General features: G+C 38.2%; 1 protein-coding gene and 1 long non-coding RNA gene across 12 annotated transcripts in view; one reads left to right on the plus strand and one right to left on the minus strand.

Annotated features, from left to right (window-relative positions):
- Positions 1-22,807, plus strand: part of LOC124957150 — a 223,821-nt gene that overhangs the window by 158,843 nt on the left and 42,171 nt on the right. The gene's annotated exons all lie outside the window — the stretch shown is intronic.
- LOC124957157 lies at positions 9,853-12,321 on the minus strand. The gene is made up of 2 exons (XR_007103463.1): positions 12,108-12,321; positions 9,853-11,350 (listed from the first exon to the last, which is right to left on the minus strand). It is a non-coding gene; the product is annotated as an uncharacterized LOC124957157 (long non-coding RNA).

The following is a 22,807-nucleotide window of genomic DNA, read 5'->3' on the forward strand; positions in this document are numbered from 1 at the left end:
TCTCTCCTGTAATAGTAATATCATAGATAGAGTTTTAGAATCACGAAAAAAATACGAGTCATTTAGTCGACGATGTTTTTATACGGGCGCCAGCATTATTCTTACACATATTAACACACGGAGTTATACACGAAACATCCACGCGTACACATATATGCAGAAGCTCGCAATAACATAAATTTACCTTTAATTGAGAATGCATTAACATGAACAAAGTTAAACAATGAATTATCTTTTGTTATTGGAAAACAATTCTCTCTCTCTCTCTCTCTCTCTCTCTATCTCTCTTGCTCTTATTGGTGGAAGAATATCGGTCAAAGGTCAAATAAGACACCTAAGTTACGTTAACGTACTCTTTTTATCTAGTTAGTTAATGCGGCCTAGTAATGTAAGTTTTTTTTTTTTTTTTTTTTTTTTTTTATATCAAATATCTTCAACCAATCGTTAACGCATGTCGTCGTTACGAGAAGAAGAAAAAAAAAAAGAATCAAACATTTTCGAAAGAAGTAAAATATTTTCATAGAAATATCCTTCATTTTATTTTATATCATTTGATAAATAACAAAGTCGTATAGATGTCTCCTCTTCGCGTCAACGAAAAGGAACGAAAAAAAAAAAAAAAGATAATCGGAGAAAAATAAAATCGTAAGATTCTTGTTTTTAATCATCTCGATAATTTTTAGAGCTTAACCGATAAGTATAAGAAACCCGATGTATATGTGTGTGTGTGTGTAAAAAAGAGAGAAAGAGAGAGAGAGAGAGAGAGAGAGTGTGATGTTATATCGATCGTAAATTCTACTTTAATACCGACAAAGAAAGATAAGTATAGAGGGAGGGGAGGAGTATTAGTGAGGGAGGGACGATACTGTTACGTACTTGACCGAAGCTATAGAAAGTGGGACTCTAAAGTATAATAATGAAAGACGGCTTAGGTGTGAATCATACAAGAGACTCATCGAGGGAAAACGAGTACTTTTTTTATCGTCACGGTTACATGCTATTTCGTGATACCTGATATCGAAAAGAAAAGAAAAAAAGAGAAAAATGAAAGAAAGAAAAAAGAAGAAAAAGAGAGGAAAAAAGATAATAATAAGAGACCATAAAATTCAAGTTAATACCAAATTTTCCTTCCCTCTCTCTCTCTCTCTCTCTCTCTCTCTTTTCTTCTTCTTCTTATTCACTCATTGTTTCACCATTATCAATTTTGCTACTTGCGTATATCACGATATTGCCTTAATCGGCTAAGCTCCTCTATATATAGACTTATCGTTAACGATAACGAATCGTGTTATGAACGATGTAAAAAAAAATTTTGCGTAAATAGTCTCGCGAAAGATAATAAAACGAAACGATGATAGGTTATTGTCGGTTAATATAAATAGAAAAATGCTCTTTTCCTTTGAAACTATTATTTCCTTGCTCTATTTACACAAACAATAATGATTTAGGTATATAAGAGAGAGAGAGAAGAAAAAAATATACAAATATATTAAAATAATTTTGACTGCAATTGTTACATAAATACATATACATATATATATATATATATATATATATATAAAAAATTCATATCATACGTATATACATGCATAAATGTATCTAATCTTCTAACATGGCATTTATAATAATTCACATGACTATTTACCAAATGGAAAATATGTATGAGAATATAATGTGTTCGACGGAAGTGACAGACAGTGACCGGTTTATTTCGACCTCGCGGAATACTAATCGTGAATAGAGTACTAAGAGAATGTAATTTCTCTGCCTCTCTCTCTCTTTCTCTCTCTCTCTCTCTCTCTCTCTCTCTTTCTAGGGTCATCGGTCCACGACGAATAATCATCGTCACGCTCGCGACGTTTCGTTTCGAATATCGAAATAGATTCATAATTCATAGAGTGGCGTGAGCGCTCGCGCGTTTCCTACCGAGTGCCAATACATTATGCAACACGCTTCAAGAGTTATGTACACTTATATATGTATATACATATATATGTTTGTATATATATATATATATATATGTATATAATACAATATATCGCTCGAGAGAACACGTGTGATGTCGTACTCGACGAACGCAAGCAACCAAGCAAGCTGCCGGCAACTCAGCTCCAGTTAAATGTAACACTTACATAAATATACGTCGGTAATATAACTCGTTAACTTCAAAGCGAGCCAACATAACTATTCCGTTTTTTTTCCTTCTCTTTTTCCCCCTCCCCCTTCTTCTTTTATTTTCCTCCTCTTTTTTTCCCTCTTCTTGTTCCTTTCTTTTTTTTCTTTTGTTCCTTTTTTCTTTTCTTTTTACGCTCGATAAATACACCAGCTCGTCCCGGCGATAAATCGATCTTATCTCGGTACTCATTGTTAGCAACATGCTCCTCTCATGCTGCTCCCCCTTTCAACGATTACTTACAACATTTTTCTTCTACTGTTTCATTTATTAATATTAATTTATTTCAATGTATTCCGATAAATTGTTTGACCTTCGACGACATCTCACAAATGCAATATTTTCGTATTTCCGATAATGCTCGCAATTAAAAGACGGGGATCATTCTTTGAAAATAATAATTCTTTGAATTTGTTCATTGTCGTATGTAGAAATAATCAGAGTATTTACTTACATTGGCACATGGTTAATGGCCAAAAATTTCTCGTCGTTCTGTTTGCATTTGCACAAAGAATCGTTCGATTACGATAATAAATTTTTATCGCGATGTCGTCGAACGTATCGCGATAAAATCGTATAATCCTCGTGGTTATGCGCGATCGTTCAATGAAAATTGATAGATATAAATTTTAAAGGGAGGAAGAGAAAAAAAATGAAGAAAAAGAAAAAGAAAAAAAGGATGTCAGCTCTGAATTAAAGGCTTATTTTTACGACACCTTTTATATATATATATATATCCCCGTACAAAATGACCAGAATCGATACGACACTGTGAATGGGGAATAAATGAAAAAGAAAAAAATAAAGAAGAAAAAGATAAAAAACAATTCGATATCTCACGGGAGAGATACAAACGATGGAAATAGTTAAACGATTTGTGGATATCGTCGGAAGTTAGGATTTTAGAGATCAATTTTAAAGAAAAACTATTTATTTAAAATCTCCCTAGAGATTTAAATAGAGAAAGAGATGTATCGTCCGGTTGAATTCTTCTCTCTCTCTCTCTCTCTCTCTCTCTCTCTCTCCCTTTCTCTTTATAAAAATGAATGCCATCGAAGAAAGGAAGATGAGAAGAATTTGCTAAGAGACCGTAGAGACGAGCGAAAGAATAAAAAACCCGTTTTGCCGTCGACGAGACAACAGGTTTCCCTTCGATCAAATTCCTCCTAATTCCACGATTTCGTGGATGTCGTGATGTTGAAACGAGTCGTAGATCTATTTTTCGTACGATCGCCCAAATAAAATAGATATCTATATTTAATAAATAATAAAAGGAAAAGGAAAAAATTATAAAATAAAAGATAGAGGAAATGTAAATAAAGGAAAAAAAGAGAGAGAAAAATTTTAACTCGAAGAATTAAAAAAAAATAAAATAATATCGTCCATTATTGGTTTTTGTTTATATTCTCTCAGTAATTTCTCGCGATGAAACAATGAACGCGTCTTTTTTTTTTTTTTTTTTTTTTTTTTTTTTTTTTTTTATTGTAAAAGCTCGAGCAAGTTTCGTTGCAAAAAACATATCCTTTCTTTTAGGTTAAGATAAGAGCTACGTTCTTTTGTAAGGATTCGTAGTTATCCTCTTATCCTAGCTATACACATACTCATAGATATATATTTTTATTTATTAACGTGGACACAGGAAAAAGTATGGTAGAAACGTTCCTCGAATACTACACATATTTTATACATGTGAAAAAGGATAATAGAAAGGAAGGAGGAAAGGAAAGGATTTGCGGAAGAGATATGCAATTTTCATTTTCAGAAAGAATAATAATAATAATAATAATAATAATAGTACCAAAATGTCACGGAGTTTAATCTAATTTATTTTCGAAAAAGGAACAAATAGAGGATAGCTTTCAACCTTGTTACAGCGATCGTCAAAAATTCTTTCAGACCACTATTATAGTCAATTAAATTATTCTTGCATGTTTCTGAATATTTCTTTCTCGAGAATTATCTCGAGAGCAATTGTTAAAGAAAGAAAGAAAAAAACAAGAAAAAAGCAGAGAAATCTTTTATGGCATCCCGCCGAAACACCAAAACACCTACGCGTTTTAACAAACGAAAGATAATCGGCATCGATCGTTGTAAGTACCGATTATGTATTCGTCAGGGACGCGCCATTGACTTCCTTAAACGTATGCTAATGCCACACGCATTTCCCTTCAAAGCGGGTTTCACGGTAATTAACAAGGTACGCCTCATGGATAAACCCCATGGTTTCAACATTTTTGCTTCGGAACGCGTATCAAAGAGCCTATCTATTTCTATAAGGTTACTTGGGTAAAGTGGGTCAGTGCATTAACCGAAGAGAGACGAGAATGCAACGAAGGAGAGGAAAAGGAGAAGGAAGAGGAGAGGAGGAGGAGGAGGAGGAGGAGGACTTTACGTGTCGAAAGCATCCTCCGGAACCACTCGACGCCATTACTCATTCCCATCAGCTCCCCTTACCCCCCCAACCTATCACACCCCACTCTTTACCACAGAGCCCAGACCGGTACTAACACCAGGAACAGCAACAACGTCATCCTCGTTCTTGCTCGATACGTTGACCTTCTCCAGAAAACACTCTTGCCTTCATTCTTGTCCGTTGGCTCGAGATATGCATTATTTTCTCGACCCTCCTTCTCCCCCTCCTCCTCCACCTTCTACTACTACTACTACTACTACTACTACTATTACTATTACTACCTACTACCACACCAAAGACCCCAACCAGATATCGCACAAATCGAGGAGAAGAGACAAATACGCGCGCACGAACTTAGTTAATACATAGGAGACACATGATATATGTACCCAATATCACAGAGAGGCACATGTACGATCCTCACGTCAATGTATTGTAATAGTACGTATAAGAACACGACTGGCACACAACTATAGTATTATATCCAGGGGAGACGGTTAAATGCGTTCCCGAACGTGCAACAAACACGCATGCGTTTCAAAATCCTATGTCTCTCTCTTTCTTCTCCCTTCCTCTCGCTATCTTTTTCGACTTTCTCTCTCTCTCTCTCGCTCTCGCTCTTTCGTGTGCGTGAATGCGCGCGTGCGCTCACAGAATATATTATCGACGCGCAGGAGGAGTTTGCCCCTATCTTTTGAACATGTATTGGTAGTATACTGCCGGTTGGATTGGAGACCAAGCCATAGATACGCATACATACACATGTACGAACGCACGCGCATACACACTAACGTCACGAGAGAGAGAGAGAGAGAGAGAGAGAGAGAGAGAGAGAGAGACAGACAGAGAGCATGCAGGGAAAAGCGGAGAGACAAGAGCATGAGATAGTAGTAGTTTGATGGCGCTGGTGTAACAGCTCAGCCGGTGGTTACTCGTCGGGCACATCGGAGTTCCGCACGAAGGCCTTTGACCTCTCGTTTCTTTCTCTCTCTTTCTCTCACTCTCTCGCTCACTGGGAGCACGGCACAAGCTTCCCCTCTCTCGTATCTCTATCTTTATTGCTCGAGCTTCTTCGTGGTGCGACTATGTCCTCTTCCCTCTTTCTCTTTCTCTCTCTCTCTCTCTTTGTATATACATACATATATATAGCTCTGTCTCTTTCGGTCCAACTGCAGCCGTCTATACAGCCATCTTTGTCTACCTTACGGGTAGACACGGTCATGCGCGGATCCAGCTCGTCTCGCGTTTCCAACATCTCTCTCTCTCTCCCTCTCTCTTCGTTCAGCTCCTCCCTTCCCCTTCCTTCCTCCATTCTACAGCCACGTCTCATCAGTACACCGCGTGCCTGTTACGACTTGCATTCATCCCGAAGCAAGAAAAGCAACGCGACAAAAAGAGGGAGAGAGAGAGAGAGAGAGATAAAGTGGCTGAGGGAGAGGGTGAGGAATAGGTGGAAGGAGGAGGGAAGAAAAGGAGAGGGAGAGAGAGAGAAAGAGAGCAGCTATGTGCGCGCGCTGCGATAAACGAAAGCGTGCACTAAGTGTATTATAACCTCCCACGTTCCGTTCCCGCCAGTAAAGGTCATGCCTTAACGAGCTACCTTTTTTTTCTTTTTCTTTTTCTTTTTCTTTTTCTTTCTCTTTCTCCTCCTCCTCCTCCTCCTCCTCCTTCCTCTCATCCCCCCTTTTTTCCTTCCTCTTCCTCTTCTCCTTCTGCCGTTGCTATTGCTGATGCTGATACTCGTACTAGTACCCTTTCGATACTTTTCTGCAGATCGGCAATCTCTTTTTTTTTGTTTTGTTCTTTTTTTTTTTTTTTCTTTTTTTTGAAATAAGATTATCTTGAAGGGATCCGTTCAAGGGGAAAAACCCTTAGCAAACATCGTTGATTCTTGTCTACTTCTTGACTAGCTTTATCTTTTATCTTCTCTTTTTTTGGGGGGTGGATTGGCGGGGCGGCAAGGGGGAATTTTTGTTTAGTCTTTTTTCTTCTTTTTTCTGACTACTCTTCTTCTTCTTTATCATGGAGCATTATCGAGATACTGACTTCCGGTATACATTTATAAAAAACAAAAAAGAAATTGTGCTGATGAAGAAAATGTCAATAAGTAAAAACGATAAAAGGAGATAAAAGATTCTCTCCTTTTTTTCTGTCATCGTTACTCGATAAATATGATTAATTCGGATAATTCATCGTTCGTAAAGAAGTAACTCCCCCACCCCCACCCACCCATTCACCCATCCTGCCCGCCCGCTGGCCCCCTGCGATCGACAGCTTTTATTTTTGCTCGGTAGAAAGAAAATAAGGAATAAATTTAAAGTTATCTTTTCGCTAGTTCTTTTGTTTATTTAGATTGCAATTAATTATATTTAATAAATTTCCGATTCTCGAAAAACATTACTGATCCCATTTATAATATTCCAATTTATTACATTTGGACGTTGGTGGTTTAAAATTTTTAAATGGCAAATAAAAGGAAAAGAAAAAAAAGTCGTCGTTCGAATAGAGACAGAATCGTTAATTCGATCGGATTCTTTTAGAAATGATAAGGAAGGAGAGGAAAAAAAAAAAGTAATATAACGAAGAAATCGATAGAGACAATTTGATAGAATTTTTATCTGTATAATGAAAAGAAGATCGGATTGATTGAGGAAGGAAAGAAAAGGGACAAAAATCTAAGAATTACGAGGAAGAAGAAAGAGAAGAGGGGGAGAGAGAGAGAGAGAGAGAGAGAGAATGAAAAAAGAAAAAGGATTGGTCGTTTATTAAACGAGAAAAGGTCGCAAGGTCGCCATGTTCGTCGAACTCCGCCATTTCTCTTTTCTTCCCCGTCTAGCCAACCGGTTAATTCCAGACGTTCTTGGTAATACTATCGAGGACGTCGCACCGAAGAAAACACCGTTTCCTCTTTTCTCTTCTTTCTTCCTACTGGCTAGGAAGGAAGCAGCACCGCGTGCTTTTTCAATGGCGCATATCCGCATGTAGGAATTCTTTTGTTCTGTCCGTTCATCGCGCCCAAGAGAGAGAGGGAGAGAGAGAAAGAGAGAGCTTCGTGTATTATGTAATCTCAAAGCGAACGAACGACATGACGTATATTTGTATGTGTGTAGACAAAAGAGGAGGAAGAGAGAGAGAGAGAGAGAGAGAGATATCTTACCGATTGAAACTCCTACACGAACGATTCAATGTGACACGAAAAGTGAATAACAAAAAGGAATAAAGAAAAAGTAATAATAATTCTTTTTCGATCAGGAGATGATTTCAACTAAAAGTCACTTTTAACGGTTTCGTGTTCCATTTATTGACCCACATAACGTGTTACGGTACATAGAAAATATCATTACTGAGTCAATACGCATACACACACGCACTCACTACATATATATACGCGATGAATAATTTTATTAATAATATATAGGTATATGTATATGGTACCCTCATGAATATTTCTATTAGAGCTATTTGAACAATGCTTACGTTTACAAACCTGTGAACTTTGATGAACGTAATATATCTATATTGAATTAATTCGTTCGGAAAAAAATTGTTATTTTATAGTGAAAGAGTGAATAAAGAGGAAGGGACTCGTTTGGGAGGAAAAAATTTTTAGACCATTAATATTATGGAGAGAAAAAAAAAAAAAGAAAAAAAAAACTAGTAATGTAAGCATCAAGAGAGAACAAAATAAATGACGATAAGCGCTGAATATGTCACGCCTATAACAGAAACAATAAAGCATATCATCAATGAATATGCGACTACTTTGCAGCCAACGAATATATTATAGAATCAAACATGATAATGTCTGAGAAACAGATCCATTTATCGACGATAGTACATAATACATACAAACACGTATCGTTTATAAATAGAAACCAGAAAAATTTATTGAACACGTAATAATGAAAATATATTGTAACAGAAATATGTATAATACTATCGCAACAGACGAGATATCCAACTTCGATAGATAAAATAAGGAAAATTACATATCTAATCGGTATGTTGCAATAACAGGCGCGAGTTAATCTAAAAAAGAAAAAGGATTAAAAGATCAGGAAGTATATAACATTAGTGGGAAAAAAAAAAAAAAAAAAAAAAAAAAAAAAAAAAATTAAACAGATATGGGAACAAATATAATGATAATAATGATGATGATAATATGTGAACAAGCACTTTATAATTACTAATATGATCCTTTGAACTAGATCTTTTTTTTTTCTTCTTTTCTTATTGTTTTCTTCTTTTTCTTTTCGTTTTTCTCCCCAGTGTTATTGCGTCCGTAATGAAAAAGAAAGGAAAAGATAATTATTTCTCGTCTCTGTTGATACATACGATAACGATAATAAATAAAAATAATCGACTAAGAGATATACTTTGTCACAATAACAAATGATCATTGTTCTCGTCTAAAAGATGACATAAGAGTTTTATAAGAAATTTCTATTGTCGTCTTCAGTGTGATATACGAGTTGTGATAAGGGTTAAAGCTATATATTCCTAAAAAGTTTAGCCTATAGAACTTGGGGACAGACCATTAGAGTCTATAACAAGCATATTTCAACTTCAATCCAAGGTACGAATTAATCCGAACATTTTTCTCTCATGCATACGTTTTAAATAGGGTATATAATTTAGTTCACATACATAAGCCGATACGCGATTGAAGGATACATAATTTCGAAGACAACCTGCCTGTATTTTTATATTTACAAATTTGTCATAATAATCTCGCTTGTCTCTTGACGATGACGTATACATACGTGTATATACGTGTACATCGCGTAACTATACGTTTAAACTAAACCTGCATGTTGGTGAATAAAGTCGACAAACTTTGCCTCGATGTATCGAAGAAAGTACTTTTTTAAAGTTTATCAAGTAATGTAGGTCATCCAATGATACGACGTCTTTGGATCGACATTTACTTATAGTGTCTTGTTATCGACGCAACAATGGCTGCGATAGTATAAAAAAAAAGCAGGAGAAAAAGAGAGAGAGAGAGAGAGAGAGAAGGGGGGGATATCGAAGAAGGGGAGAGGAAGAAAGAAGCGCGAAGGTCATAAGGGACAAGCATGCACGGACTCAAAGGGGGAATTGATAGAAGCATGTATTCGTCTTGCCAACGCAACAGGAAACACGTACGCGACAACGAATGGTAATAATAAAGGGGTATATTCGTTCTAGCAACAACGATCCATTATATTACTTTGCCAAGTTAATATTCTATATTTATCTTTTCTCTTACAAAACTCTGAATAAGGTGTCTCTCTCTCTCTCTCTCTCTCTCTCTCTCTCTCTCTCTCTTTTTTTCTCTTTCAAGAGCCCGTGATATCACGTAATCGTAATTTCCCTTCTAATTTAATCTCAACGATCATTTTGACCTTTTTGAACACAGGAAAAGTAGTATTTCCGATAGAAAAAGGAAAAGAAAAAGAAACAGAAAGAAAAAAAAAGAGAAAAAAAAGAAAAAATAAAGTAGAATTCTCGTTAACGTTCCTTGAACGTAATCAAAGCATTTTAAGTTTCCTGTCACGTGCCAAAACGTAGTTAACGTTGCTCGCGAAATATGTGTGTGTGTGTGTGTGTACAGGGTGTCCCATTTGAAATTTCTCACGCAATTATTTCCCAAATTGCAAGTTCGTTTGGAAAATTTTTTTTCAAATAATACGACTCGTTTCCGTAAGGAGGGTGATGGAGGATAGAGGAGGAAACGGTAGTCACATATTTTCTCTTCGTTGAACGTGCTCTCAAGGTGACCTTTGTCTTTCTTTTTTAATTTTGTTTTTACTTCTTATACGGAGCTTTGTACTATCAAACTGTAAAAAACCAAAGTGGTGTTATGGTGTCAATGGATCATGCCTCGAAATAATAATAATAATAATAATAATAATAATAATAGCAATAATAATAACAATAATAATAATGATGAGCTAACAAGCTTAAATAAATATAGGAAAAGGTCAGCTTGAAATTATCTTGAATTATTATTAATCGAGGCACGTTCACCTAGAGAAGATTCGTTCTCCTCTTCCACCCGCAATCACACTCCCAATACAGGATAAGTTAATTATTTGAAACGAATTTCTTGAAACAATTTATAATACCATTTATTACGAATATAATTGTCTGCGAAATATCAAATGGTACGGAGGACGGGACACCCTGTATATACATGCCTCCCTACGTATATAAATTGAACGTTAGAAATTCGTTCCTTTTCTTCAAATAACAGTAGTTTACAAGGCACGTTTTCTACATACGTATATATACATACATGCTGTATACTTTGAAATGTCGCGTCGACGATCCTACCAAATACTTTTACCAATCGCGTTCGACAAAAACGCTTAGGAAAGATCGATTCGTTTGTTTTCTTCCTCGAACTCACGCGTTCCCATTCACGCGCCACATGCACGCACGTACTCACGCACGCACGCACGCCGCACGCACGCACGCACGCACGCACTCACTCACGTAACCACCCACATGCAAGCACGGAACAAGAGGACGTAACGAGTTTTTTGTCTTTCTTTCTTTTTACGTGTACGTACGTCGCCGTGTCGCGTACGTATGCGTGTGTACGCACGTACTTGCGTGTTGTTTTTTTTTTTCTTTCTCTCTTTCTTTCTTTCTTTCTATTACGCATCCCATGTACACGATGTCACGTGACCAATATGGCCGACACCATCTTGCAAATAACGATCCAACCATCCATCTGCCTCGCCTTATTTTTGTTTTTTTTTTTCTTTTTTTTTTTTTTCCTTGAGAAAAGAGACATGTATGTTGTTATAAATTATCGAAAAGAAAAAGGAAAAAACAAATGATAAGTAAGAAAAAGTTCGTAAAGGTTATCGTGTGTTAAACGTTAAACGAAAAAACTTAAGGCGTCAAATGTGCCAATTTTAACGAGCAATTCAATTTTGATAAATACATATGCGATAAGAGTTTTATTTAGGTAAAAGACGACAAGTTTTATTAATATAAATTTATGATGATAAAATATTGAGTAATATGTTTCAATAGAACCATATCCTTATCAATTCTTATCGAAATAATACGTTTATCTTGGTTTTTTATAAAATCCAATTGGTTACGTTCATACGCAAATATCCATCGTCATGTTATAGGGAATAATCGCATAAATATTTTAGAAATTACAAATTCAGGATAGACCGTAATATTGAATTGTTGAAAATTTCTTTCAATTCATTCATTTGTTGAAACAAATTTAATAACACCGATCGTCATCATTCATCGTATTTCTCTTGAATTCAAATAAAAAGAAATCGTCGATGACAAGTTGTTGATGAGCGTACAGTACCGATCAACTTGTTAATAAATTTTCTAACATTTTAAATAATATATTAAGACCTTTCTACGGCAATAAGGAGTTTAAATATGTATATAAGAGTTAGGTTAGGTCACGAAACCAAATACGATGGCTATAGAAATACACCAGAAGCACGATGGAACTCAGAAATGAACTTTCAACCTAGAAATCGGGCTTCTCTTACTTACAACGAACTAAGTTATGTTATCCAACTTTGATAATGGTTAACGTCAAGCAGTCGGAAATTCATAGTGATTCTTTGGGAAACTCGAAAATTTCTTCGTATAAGTACTTAGTCCAATCGATTAGAAGTGTTCGACGATAAGACACGTGCTGCAGTTCGCTTAAGACCGAACGAACGAATGGACGGACGAACGAACGAACGAACGAACGAACGAACGAAAGCTATTACATCGAGTATCGTGACGGAACGACCTTGAATGAGGAGAAACCGTCGAAAGTCGAAAGCTATTAATTGCTGACTCAGTGCTCGGCTATCATCGCTCTGATATACATGTATATAGATTTACACACACGTTATACGATATAAACGAACGAATATGCGAATTTGAGTATACGTTTACACACACACACACACACACACACACACACACACACACACATGAGCGCGCGCGCGCGCAATGTCATGTGATGTATCTTGTGGAAAGATGTGATGTATCTTGTGGAAAGAATTCGTGGAACACAAGTAATGAGAATCTTTCTCTCTTTCTATCTGTCGTATATTGAAAAGTATTTCACTTAAGTAGAAAAAAAGAACTTACTAAGGCGGTCTGAATTCTTGGAAATTCAAAGAACTACCTCGAAATTCCTTAAGCGAAGTACATACATACGACCTTGAGAGAAGTCGGTGGAACCTTCTCGAGAGCGAAGTTTCCATGAAAGTTATACGAGACAAGCGGGTGAGGAGTTAAGCGAATAGGGTGGGGGTAACGGTGAATGAGGAGTGGGGCTGGGGAGGGATGAAGAGAACGGGGAGGAGGAGTTCTGCGCGTTCGAGGTATATACCTCGGTCGTTGTATCGTTGCCCGGGACCGTGCCATGACCTCACCAACACATCGTGCTAGTTTCGTGTCGAGCTAAGTTCGGAGAACGAGCCATGAGGGAGAGAGAGAAAGAGAGAGATTGAGAGGGAGAGTCTGAGGGAGGGACAGCTTCCCTCACAACCTCTATCTTCTCTCGTGTTTCATCAACCTCACGTTCGTTCGCTTTCCTCCTCCCTCTCTCTCTCTCTCTCTCTCTCTCTCTCTCTCTCTCTCTCTCTCTCTCTCTTTCTCTTTCTCTTTCCGTGATACAACTTCAGATAAAAGCTTAGACTCTCGATCGAGTCAATAAGTCAAGCACGAGACTACCATTATCTCGATTATTTCGTCCACTTTTGATCTCAATCGTTAATAGACAGAATCATGAAGCTTTGGGTTAAAATAAGAAAAAGAAAAAAATATATACATTTCGTTATTTCAAGATATGGCGATTAAGAGAACGACTGAAAAATAATTTCTTATTATTAAAAAAATTATATCCATAGTTAATCTGAAAATTATATTAATTATGTACTAATCAATTAATTGCAAATATTACCTTATATTTAGATAATATCAATTTTCGAAAGGAAAATAAATAAAAGGAAAAGTATTTAGAAAAAAATACCGACACATTGATTTACAAAAATCTTACTTTCAATTTTTATTTTATCTCGGCATAGTTCGACATATAACAGTAAAAGGATACGCTATATATAATAGAGAATATAACAGGAAACTCGCTACGAATGTCGAACTAGAAACGGGGTAAAGTCCTGGTATGCGATGACTACCCTCCACTTCCGCCCTTCTCGAAAGGGGATGGAATGCGTTTACCAGCATACGAGAGGGGTGGCTTGCACGTTGAATACAGGGTGAGAGACAGAAAGAGGGAGTGAGAGAGAGAGAGAGAGAGAGTGAGGGAGGGAGGCTGACACCGGATAGAATCGATAGTAACTTTGTACGGACACAAGAGCTTCCACCTCCTCTTTTCAAGGGAGGGTGGAAACTCTCATCGCAAGTATACACGTACACATAGATGATTCGGTGAAAATGTGTGGGGCGCGCGTTAGAACGAAAGGACAGAGACGGTCTATCCTGTTTGTATGAGTGAAAATGTATGTGTACACGTGTATGTATGTACTTTAGCCCCGATCAAGGCCGTTCGTTCGCTCACCGCGACTGGGATCGACGTGATTCCAATTTACTCGTTCTCCCTCCACCCATTCCCTCTCCTTCCCCTTCCATTCCTCTCCACCCACCTATGCAAATCCTTCTCCCCAAACGATAGTTTCAATCCACGTGCCAAATTCCACGCATAGAGAGAGAGAGAGAGAGAGAGAGAGTATCGTCTCTACGATTATTATAACTGGTTGCGAATATTGCGAGGTCATGTCGTGAAACAGATGAAAATACACAACGAAAGAGAAACTATCGGCGTGCTAAACGCGAAATGCGTAATATAGTTGAGTAAATATTAACCTTTCGTATCTACCCGTTTCCGAATGATATCGTCGTCGTCGTCGTCGTCGTCGTCGTCGTTGTCATCATAGTTGGTCGCATTATCATTTTCATTGTAGTCGTACGATCACAACCTTCACAGTCTCTCGATTGGTTCACGGAGTGTAAACGTAATCTCAAACAGAAATGGAAGGAAACAAACCGGTTTATTTTCCATCATGGAAGCATATTATCTTATGAAAAAAAAAAAGAGTAAAAAATAAGAATTAAAATAAATAAAAGAAATAAAAGGAAAAATAAAGAAAACAAAAGAGAATAAAAAAAATATACCGAAAAATATATTAAAAATCGAGGTTGGGAAGAAAGAAAATAACGGAACTAGAGATTAGAAATAGATAATACATGCGTGCACGCGCGTTCACCCCTCTTCCTCCCACCTTTCCACGTTCCGTCACATACGTAAATGTGGAAAATCATTGTCGGCTTGATCACAAAGTGTATCGAGTTTCGAGATTCTCGAGTATACCGCTATTTGGAAAACGATCCGGATAAGGCAAGCAAGCAGGCAGGCAGGCAAGCAAGCAGCAAAGCAAGCAGCTCCTACAAGAGAGCCACTCGTGTGCAGATCTCTGTCCTTGAATACGAAGGAGGATGAAGTTGGTATATTCGTGTGTTGTTATTTGCGTGTGTATGTACACGTTCACGCACCGTGGGACTACGCAACGTACGATATCCTGTTCTGCTTATAGTATGTATATATGTATGCATATATGTTTATGTATATATATATATATATATATACTCACATGCACACACACACACTATACTCGAGGATGTGTTTGAGCGCGAGCACACCTATTTCCATGTGTTTGTGCTTGGTCGTAACGCATGTAAGCAGAATGCAAACAGCTGCCGGGAATGCGGGAGACAGCAGGCACTCGAAACGAGCATTAATGTCCCTCTTCGGCCATGTTACATAAACCGAGTGGACTTTCTCTCTCTCTCTCTCTCTCTCTCCCTCTCTCCCTCCCTCTCTATTTCTCTCTGTCTATCTCTTTTCAACCGATTCGTTACGAAGAATATCAAACGCAAATGCGACGACGACGACGACGACGACGACGACGATGGCGATTAACTTTCAAAGAAATTATCACTAAGTATTTCCCTATGACTTCCGTTTCTTGCGCAATATGCGTTTCTATGACGTTAACCAAATCGAACGATTGCTTTTGTTCTTTTTTCTGTTTTTATTATTTATTTTATTTTATTTATATTACGTCTACATGTGCGTTCTTAATTACTTAATTATTTAACAAAAAAAAAACAAAAAAGAACTGAAATAAGCGCATCTTATTAAAACGCTTTATCCATTAGGTTGAATATCGCTTGTTAAACTCTTATCGTCGTACACTTTTATTGATATTCCATATTTATCAAATAAAGCAGCCATATTCTTCTATATACTCGCTAAAAATATTACTTTATTACTCGAAGTCACGTGGAACACGATTCTCGAAAGTTGATTGGCCCTGTTCGTCTTAAAGCGGGAGATACAAAGAAAAACATATATTTGTCTCTCTCCATCTAAATTCTTTTTCTCACTTTCAAGAGGGAGAAATGTTATCGGGTATAGCATTTTCCATTCGAGAGCGTTACGTCAGTCGTGTAATCGAACACGATAAGGGAATGAGAGATATCGAGGATGTGGTGATGGTGCTTGGTTGCGTGCGGCTCTGGATACGTGTATGTTTCTCTTCTCCGTGTGTGTGTGTGTGTGTTTTATGTCTGTCTCTGTGCACGAGCGCGAATGCTCAGCGAAATGAAATTATTATTCGCTTCGGTGCCGGCGACGATTGCGTAGATTTGCGTGCACGTGTGCCGCATGTTTTCGCGCGTCGTCGGCCGCCGCCGCCGCCGCCGCCGCCGCCGCCATGATTGCCGGCGTGGCCACGTCGCGTATACTCGAATGACTAATCGCTTACGAATCGCTCTATACGTTCGAGTTATCGCACGAGGAGCTTATAATTGTCCATTAGAATATAAAATTCGTCGTATTCGCGATGTTTTCATGACATCTCATTAAAATCGAATTTATATATATCCTTATACGAAAGATCGTAAATATATAAGACTCTAAAAAAAAAGTGAAGGCCAACAGTACATACTGCATTATTTTGATCAAATTTTTTGTAAGTAAATATTATCTATTTCATTCACAAAAGAAAAAAACAAATTGGATCAAGCTAATGTACCATATTGCAAACCAATACATTATATTAGATATGTTCTTGATTTATCCAATATATCAAATGTTTTAACGTAGAATACTATTGTTATTTATTGAAGTATAAAATATGAAAAGTATCGAAATTACACCGGTCAATCCAATACTGTATACCTATTATATTTTATTTCACACGTCGTCCAGGTGTAAGATATTTTAATCAAGCGTGTATTTGGCAACACTGGATGCCACAGACATTTAATTATCATGAAACAATCGACTATAAACAAAACGTATTAGTATTTATAGATACAGAGTGTTTCCGATCCGATGCCGGAAGGAGGGTGAATCTGCATGAACAAATAAGTCGATACCGTAGATTGACGTTTTACGATTAAGATAGGAAGAGATACGTTTCTGAATAAATCGATGCTGAATATTCGTCGATTACGAACAATGTCAATGAATATTATTCAACTACGGTGCATAAATGATAAAGCGCCTTGACGCTTTATGTATATATACATATATATATATGTGCAAAATAATGCGTTTACATTTGAAATAATATAACCTGTAGGTAATTAGGATCATATACTTTTACAACTTTCAAAGGGCAATTATCTATCAGGACATGACATTATCGCATAAATACCTGCTGAATACAAAGGACAAGTTTACTTTTCCTCTCCTAATCCTCTTGTAGTAACTGATGATACTTTTGACCTGTTCCTACCTGGTCATATCTTTCGACATAATTACGGTATTGTATTCTGTCTTGTTGACCACTTGCTCCATAGAAATAACAACCATTGGAAACAAGGACACCGTTCAAAAGAGGATAAAGTGAACATAATTGTGCCGTGAACTAATCGACAACAACAACAACAACTCTAACAATAACAAAATTTTTGTCATTTCGTTCTTAACGTAATATAAACTTTGAAATAAATACGATTGATCCTCTTTCGAAAAGAATACGAAGAAACAGGTTGCTCTTGAATCAACCAGTAAGGTTAGATAGACACACGGCATCTCGTAGTAGAAGTTTGTTGGTTGCTTCTCAAAGTTGCACGAGGTCAAAGAGAGAGAAACAGATAGAGATATATATATATATATATAAAGAGAGAGAGAGAGAAAGAGAGTAAATGAAACTTCTTGTAATCAATCGAATGACACAGCGTAGTTTCCCGTTACGAAAAAGATTCTCAACGAATAAATAAATTTTTGCGAAAGTATACCTCGTTCTTTCGATCATTCCAAGTATCTCTCTTTCTCTCTCTCTCTCTCATTTTTGCCGTGTTGGAATTTATACGAGATCGTATCTAGAACTAGAACGATTTTATTTGCCATGCGTAAACTCTCCCACGTATCTTTCTCTTTTAACGATTCATGATTCAATCGTTTGATACCTACTTGAAGAATTGCTCGTGGAAAAAAAAGAAACGCGAACGAACAACAAAAAGCAGTAATTTCCTCGTTACGTAAGTGTTCTCCTTAGAAAACGTATATTCCGAAGAATTCAAGATATATATGTGTGTGCGTGTTATGTGATCACGTACGACGTATAAGAGATGTAAAATATCGTTTTGAACGGAAAAGATGTGCTAGTCGATCGAGAGGATTAACTTCTTAGACGTATACCGGTATTGGCTTTTCCGTTCGCTTCGTAAAGGGATCAAGGCCAAGAGGCAGAAACCGTAGAGTCGATTCCAATGACTCTGAATGCCGGTGAGACGCGACGGTGCTACGGTACATATTTCCTTCTTCGTTTCGATGAAAAGAGAAAGAAAGAAAGAAAGAAAGAAAGGATAAGGAAAGAAAAATAAAGAAAGAGAGAGAGAGAGAGAGAGAGAGAGAAGGGGAAAAAGTAAAAAAATGTTAAAAAGATAAAAAAAGCAGAGCACTTCGGTAGAACGATATCCATAGAAGCGAGGCGAGGCAAGGCAAGGCACAGAAGCAAAGCAAGCGGGCACACGCGCGAGCACGTGTGCGTGAATGCACAGGGAATTTTTTTTGTGCCAGCCAGGCAGCAGCAGCAGCAGCAGCAGCAGCAGCAAGCAGCAGCACCACCAGCACCAGCACCAGCAGCAGCAGCAGCAGCAGCAGCAGCGGAGAGTAATCGTGCCTCGAGACTCGACCGCTCGCTCCGTTCGCCTCGGTCATGGGTGGAGGTATGGTAGGGGGAGAGCTGCATCGCTGTTCGGGGTCGGAGCGAACGAACCAGAGCGAGCGAGGGACAGAGAGAGAATGAGAGAAGAGCCGGCGGCGCGGTACAAAATAGGGTGGGGAGTAGCCGCGTGGTGGGGAGAAGAACGGGTCGTTTGGGTGTCGGCGGTGGTAGAGTGTCAGTGGTGGGGGAAGTCTGGCTCGAGCAACGACGCGCCGTTCGTGGTGGGGGGCGAGTTCTCCCGACTGCCGCAGTAGAGTAGCGGCCTTCGACGCGATCTGATCTTGGTTCTCTTCGAGAAAGTGTGCGCGCGCGCACACGCACACACGCTATACATACATACAACATATATATATATATATATATGTACTTTAACGTCCTACTCTCCCCTAAATACGGTGCTGCGCCGAGAACTTAACGCACTGCGCAGGCCACTTTTCTTCTCTCTCTCTAACCGTTCTCATCTCATCTCATCTCGCATAATGCCGGCCCTTTCTCTTTGTATACTCCTTCGACCCAGCTGAAACGCGAATTTTCTTTCTCGAACGAGCGAAGACGGACAGAGAAAGGGAGATAGAGATAGAGATATATATATATATATATAGATATATATAGTGAGAGAGAGAGAGAGATTGCCTAGTGTTTTTACTGGTGTTTTCTTCGTGAAAGGACAAGTTACAACTTTGTTTCTTTTCTTTCTTCCTTCTTCCCCCCCCCCCTCCCCCCCTTTAATATCATCTCGTGAGCTACGTTTTCAGTGGGGTATATCCAACGGATTTACAGTGAATCAGTGGAATCAGTTTTGTTCTTTTTTTTTTGTTTCTTCTCTCTCTCTCTCTAGAGTATAATCAGTGAAGTGCAATTGCGCGTAATTCTCCATAAATTTCCTGCTTTTTCTCACATTCTCGTTGCGAGAAACCTTTTTTTTTTCCTCTCTCTTTTTGCCAGGTCGTTCCGTTAAACGCTCGAGTTCTTCCGACACGTCGCAAGGGATCACCTTCTTATATATACATACGTACATATATACATACATACATATATATATATATATATCTATGTATCTCCTACTGTGTGTGCTGTAAAAAAAGTATAGAGGAAGAGTGAAGAAGGAAGTGGTGCATCGGTCGTGGCGCGAAAGAAAAAAACGAGAGAAAGAAAGACAGAGACAGAGAGAGAGAGACAGAGAGACAGAGAGAGAGAGAGAGAGAGAGAGAGAGAAAAGTAGAGTTGGCGAGACATCGAGAACCGACGAGAAAGAGAGAGGAGTGTGCTGCTGCTGCTGGTGTGTGTGTGTGTGTGTATATGTATGTGGTAGTGGTGAGTGAGGGAGAGAGAGAGAGAGAGAGAGAAAGAAGCCGGGGAGATCGACCATTGTTCGTCGGTCGATCGACGACTAGCAGGAGTCGCTTCGTGCACGTTCGGCAATCTTCGTGGCTGATCGTCGACGCGTAGCTCTCTTCTCTCTTGCCGCACGCCGTGCAGATCTCTCGACGTCGCACGCAGTAGTACGCGCGACAGGGTTAATCCAAACGATAAAAGTCAGCAGTAGTGTTCTCGTTTCTTCTTATTCTACCATTATTATTTCTTTCGAGAAACAGTGATAGCGTGATATACACACATATATATATATATATATATACACACACACATATAGAAAGAGAGAGATGCATATATATATATTTCTCCGTTTCATCGTTTTCAACTGACGTGCCTCTTTAAGAGTTTTTCTTTTCTTTTTTTTTCTTTGGTGTCTCTTCTTTATGTGTTGGTAGTGTCGTCGTCCGCCGCGCTTTTTCAATCTCTGTGTGTTTTCTCGTCAAGGTGTGTGATATTATCGAGAGAAAAGTTAATATATATGTATATATAAGTCGAAGAAAAATCGTGGCACCTTTGGAGGAGAAAGAAATTGTCGAGACACGTCGCTTTCTAATAATAATAGTAGTAGTAGTAGTAGTAGTAGTAATAATAATAATAATAATAAAATACGTAAAGTGTCGAAGAAGGGAAAAGTTATTCGGGAAAACTCGAGACGGTTCGTAAGAAGCCGTCTCGAGAGATGAACCTTCGCGGTAGGGCGAAGAGTAGTATTGTGATTCGTACGATGATTACAAAGAGTGATAAAAAGGTGTTGGTGAATATAACGAATACGAAGACGAAAGCGACGACGAAAATAATTAACGGATTAACGGTAATAATAATAGTGCCGAGAACGTGCGGAGATAAGAGAGGAAGAAGGACGACGAAGACGAAGAGGATAGAAAACGTAAAAGCAGCATGCCACCAGTGTTAGGAGGCGCGGCAATGGCGGTCCTTCCGGTAAGCCCGCAGACGGCTACGCAGGGTAACCCGCACCACCACCACCATCACGGTCATCACGTACACCAAGGGCAAACGCAGGTTTTGATCGCGGCCGCCGGCGCAGGCACGCAGGCTCAGCCGCAGCTGCTTTATCAGCCTTATAATCTGATGCCGGCGACTGGTTCGCCGTCGCATCAGCCACCCTTTCAGCAACATCATCATCAATATCAGCATCATCAACATCAACAGCAACAACAAGCCCAACAGCAGCAGCAGCAGCAGCAACAACAGCAACAACAACAACAACAACAACAACAACAACACTCGCCACCCCCACCGACGCAACATCAACAACAACAGCATCAGCAACATCATCCGGGTGCCGCCCAACAACAGACCAGTTTTCTCACGAACGACGTTGGAAACGCCGTAACCACAGCTGCGTTGGCCTTGTAAGTTCCTTCTACAACCAAAACTTATCTTATTCCCGTTTCAGAAATTATTTTCTCAAGGTTTTACGATCTTATGCGTGCTCGTATGTGTATCAAAAAGTTACAAATTCTGTTTTTAAAACTCTGCCTACGAAACTCACGTTGTCGCGTTTCTTTCTAACCTTGACTCAAGGTCGTTGTTCTTCCTCCTAAATACTTGCTCCATTTTTTTTCTTCCTTCTTTTTATTTTTCTTTTTTTTTTTTTTTTTCTTTCGCGCTCTCTCTCTCTCTCTCTCCTCTCCCCAAAACAACGATCGAAGTATACGATATACGAAAAAAGAAAAAAAAATCTAACGAGCGAAGAAGAATTTGAAAGAAACTTTGGAATCAAGGTCAATACTTCTCAAGTCAACTATAGATACGTTCGAACGTTCTTTTTATTACATTCTAACGATCGCTGAAATCCTTTCGAAAAGAAAACCTGTCTTTTAAATACTGACGTCATTATCGAGTCGATTGAGGTAGGATGATGATAATATTATATATGTATATTATGATTATTATTTTCATCGATATGTATCGTGGCAAACGATATATATCTAAAATATTTTCGAGAAAAAACGTTTTTTCTTCCTTTCTAAATATCGACTATATCGACGATATTTTCGAGCTCGTAAGATTGAGGCTAAAGGATTATATATATGTATATATATATATATATATAGATATATATTTTTTCTCTTTTTTTTTTTTTTTTTTTTTTTTTTTTCTTTTCCATGATATATTCATGGCAAGTTCTCTAAGCTATACGTTAGCGATCTCGTCGTTCCAACGTAAGCGTACACCTTTTACGCGGTCAGAATGAGTCGGATCGCAACCGAGACTGGATCTTCGCGAAACTGGTTTTCTTCTTGGTAGTTGCGCAACTGGTCTCTCTTTCTTTCTTTTTTCCTTTCTTTCTTTCCTTCTTTCTTTCATGGATACACGTTAATCGTCTTAAAAAAGGGAAAGAAAAAAAATTGTTGAAAACTCAGCCCTCCCACTTATCTCCTCGTTTCCCGTTCTCCCGATCGATATTTTCCGTTAAACGTAACATGTATGTGTATATGTATATGCTTACATATACATATTCGTACTCCATTTAACAAGCGAGTCCTTCTTAAAAACGCACACGGTCATGCAGGAGAAGATTCAACGGCGTTCGGAAAGAGAGTATCGTTACCCTTGGTAATAAGCTCGAAGTTACGACAACTATTACCATAA

Source organism: Vespa velutina, chromosome 24 (genome assembly GCF_912470025.1).
Source record: "Vespa velutina chromosome 24, iVesVel2.1, whole genome shotgun sequence".
In the NCBI taxonomy this organism is placed as follows: Eukaryota; Metazoa; Arthropoda; class Insecta; order Hymenoptera; family Vespidae; genus Vespa; species Vespa velutina.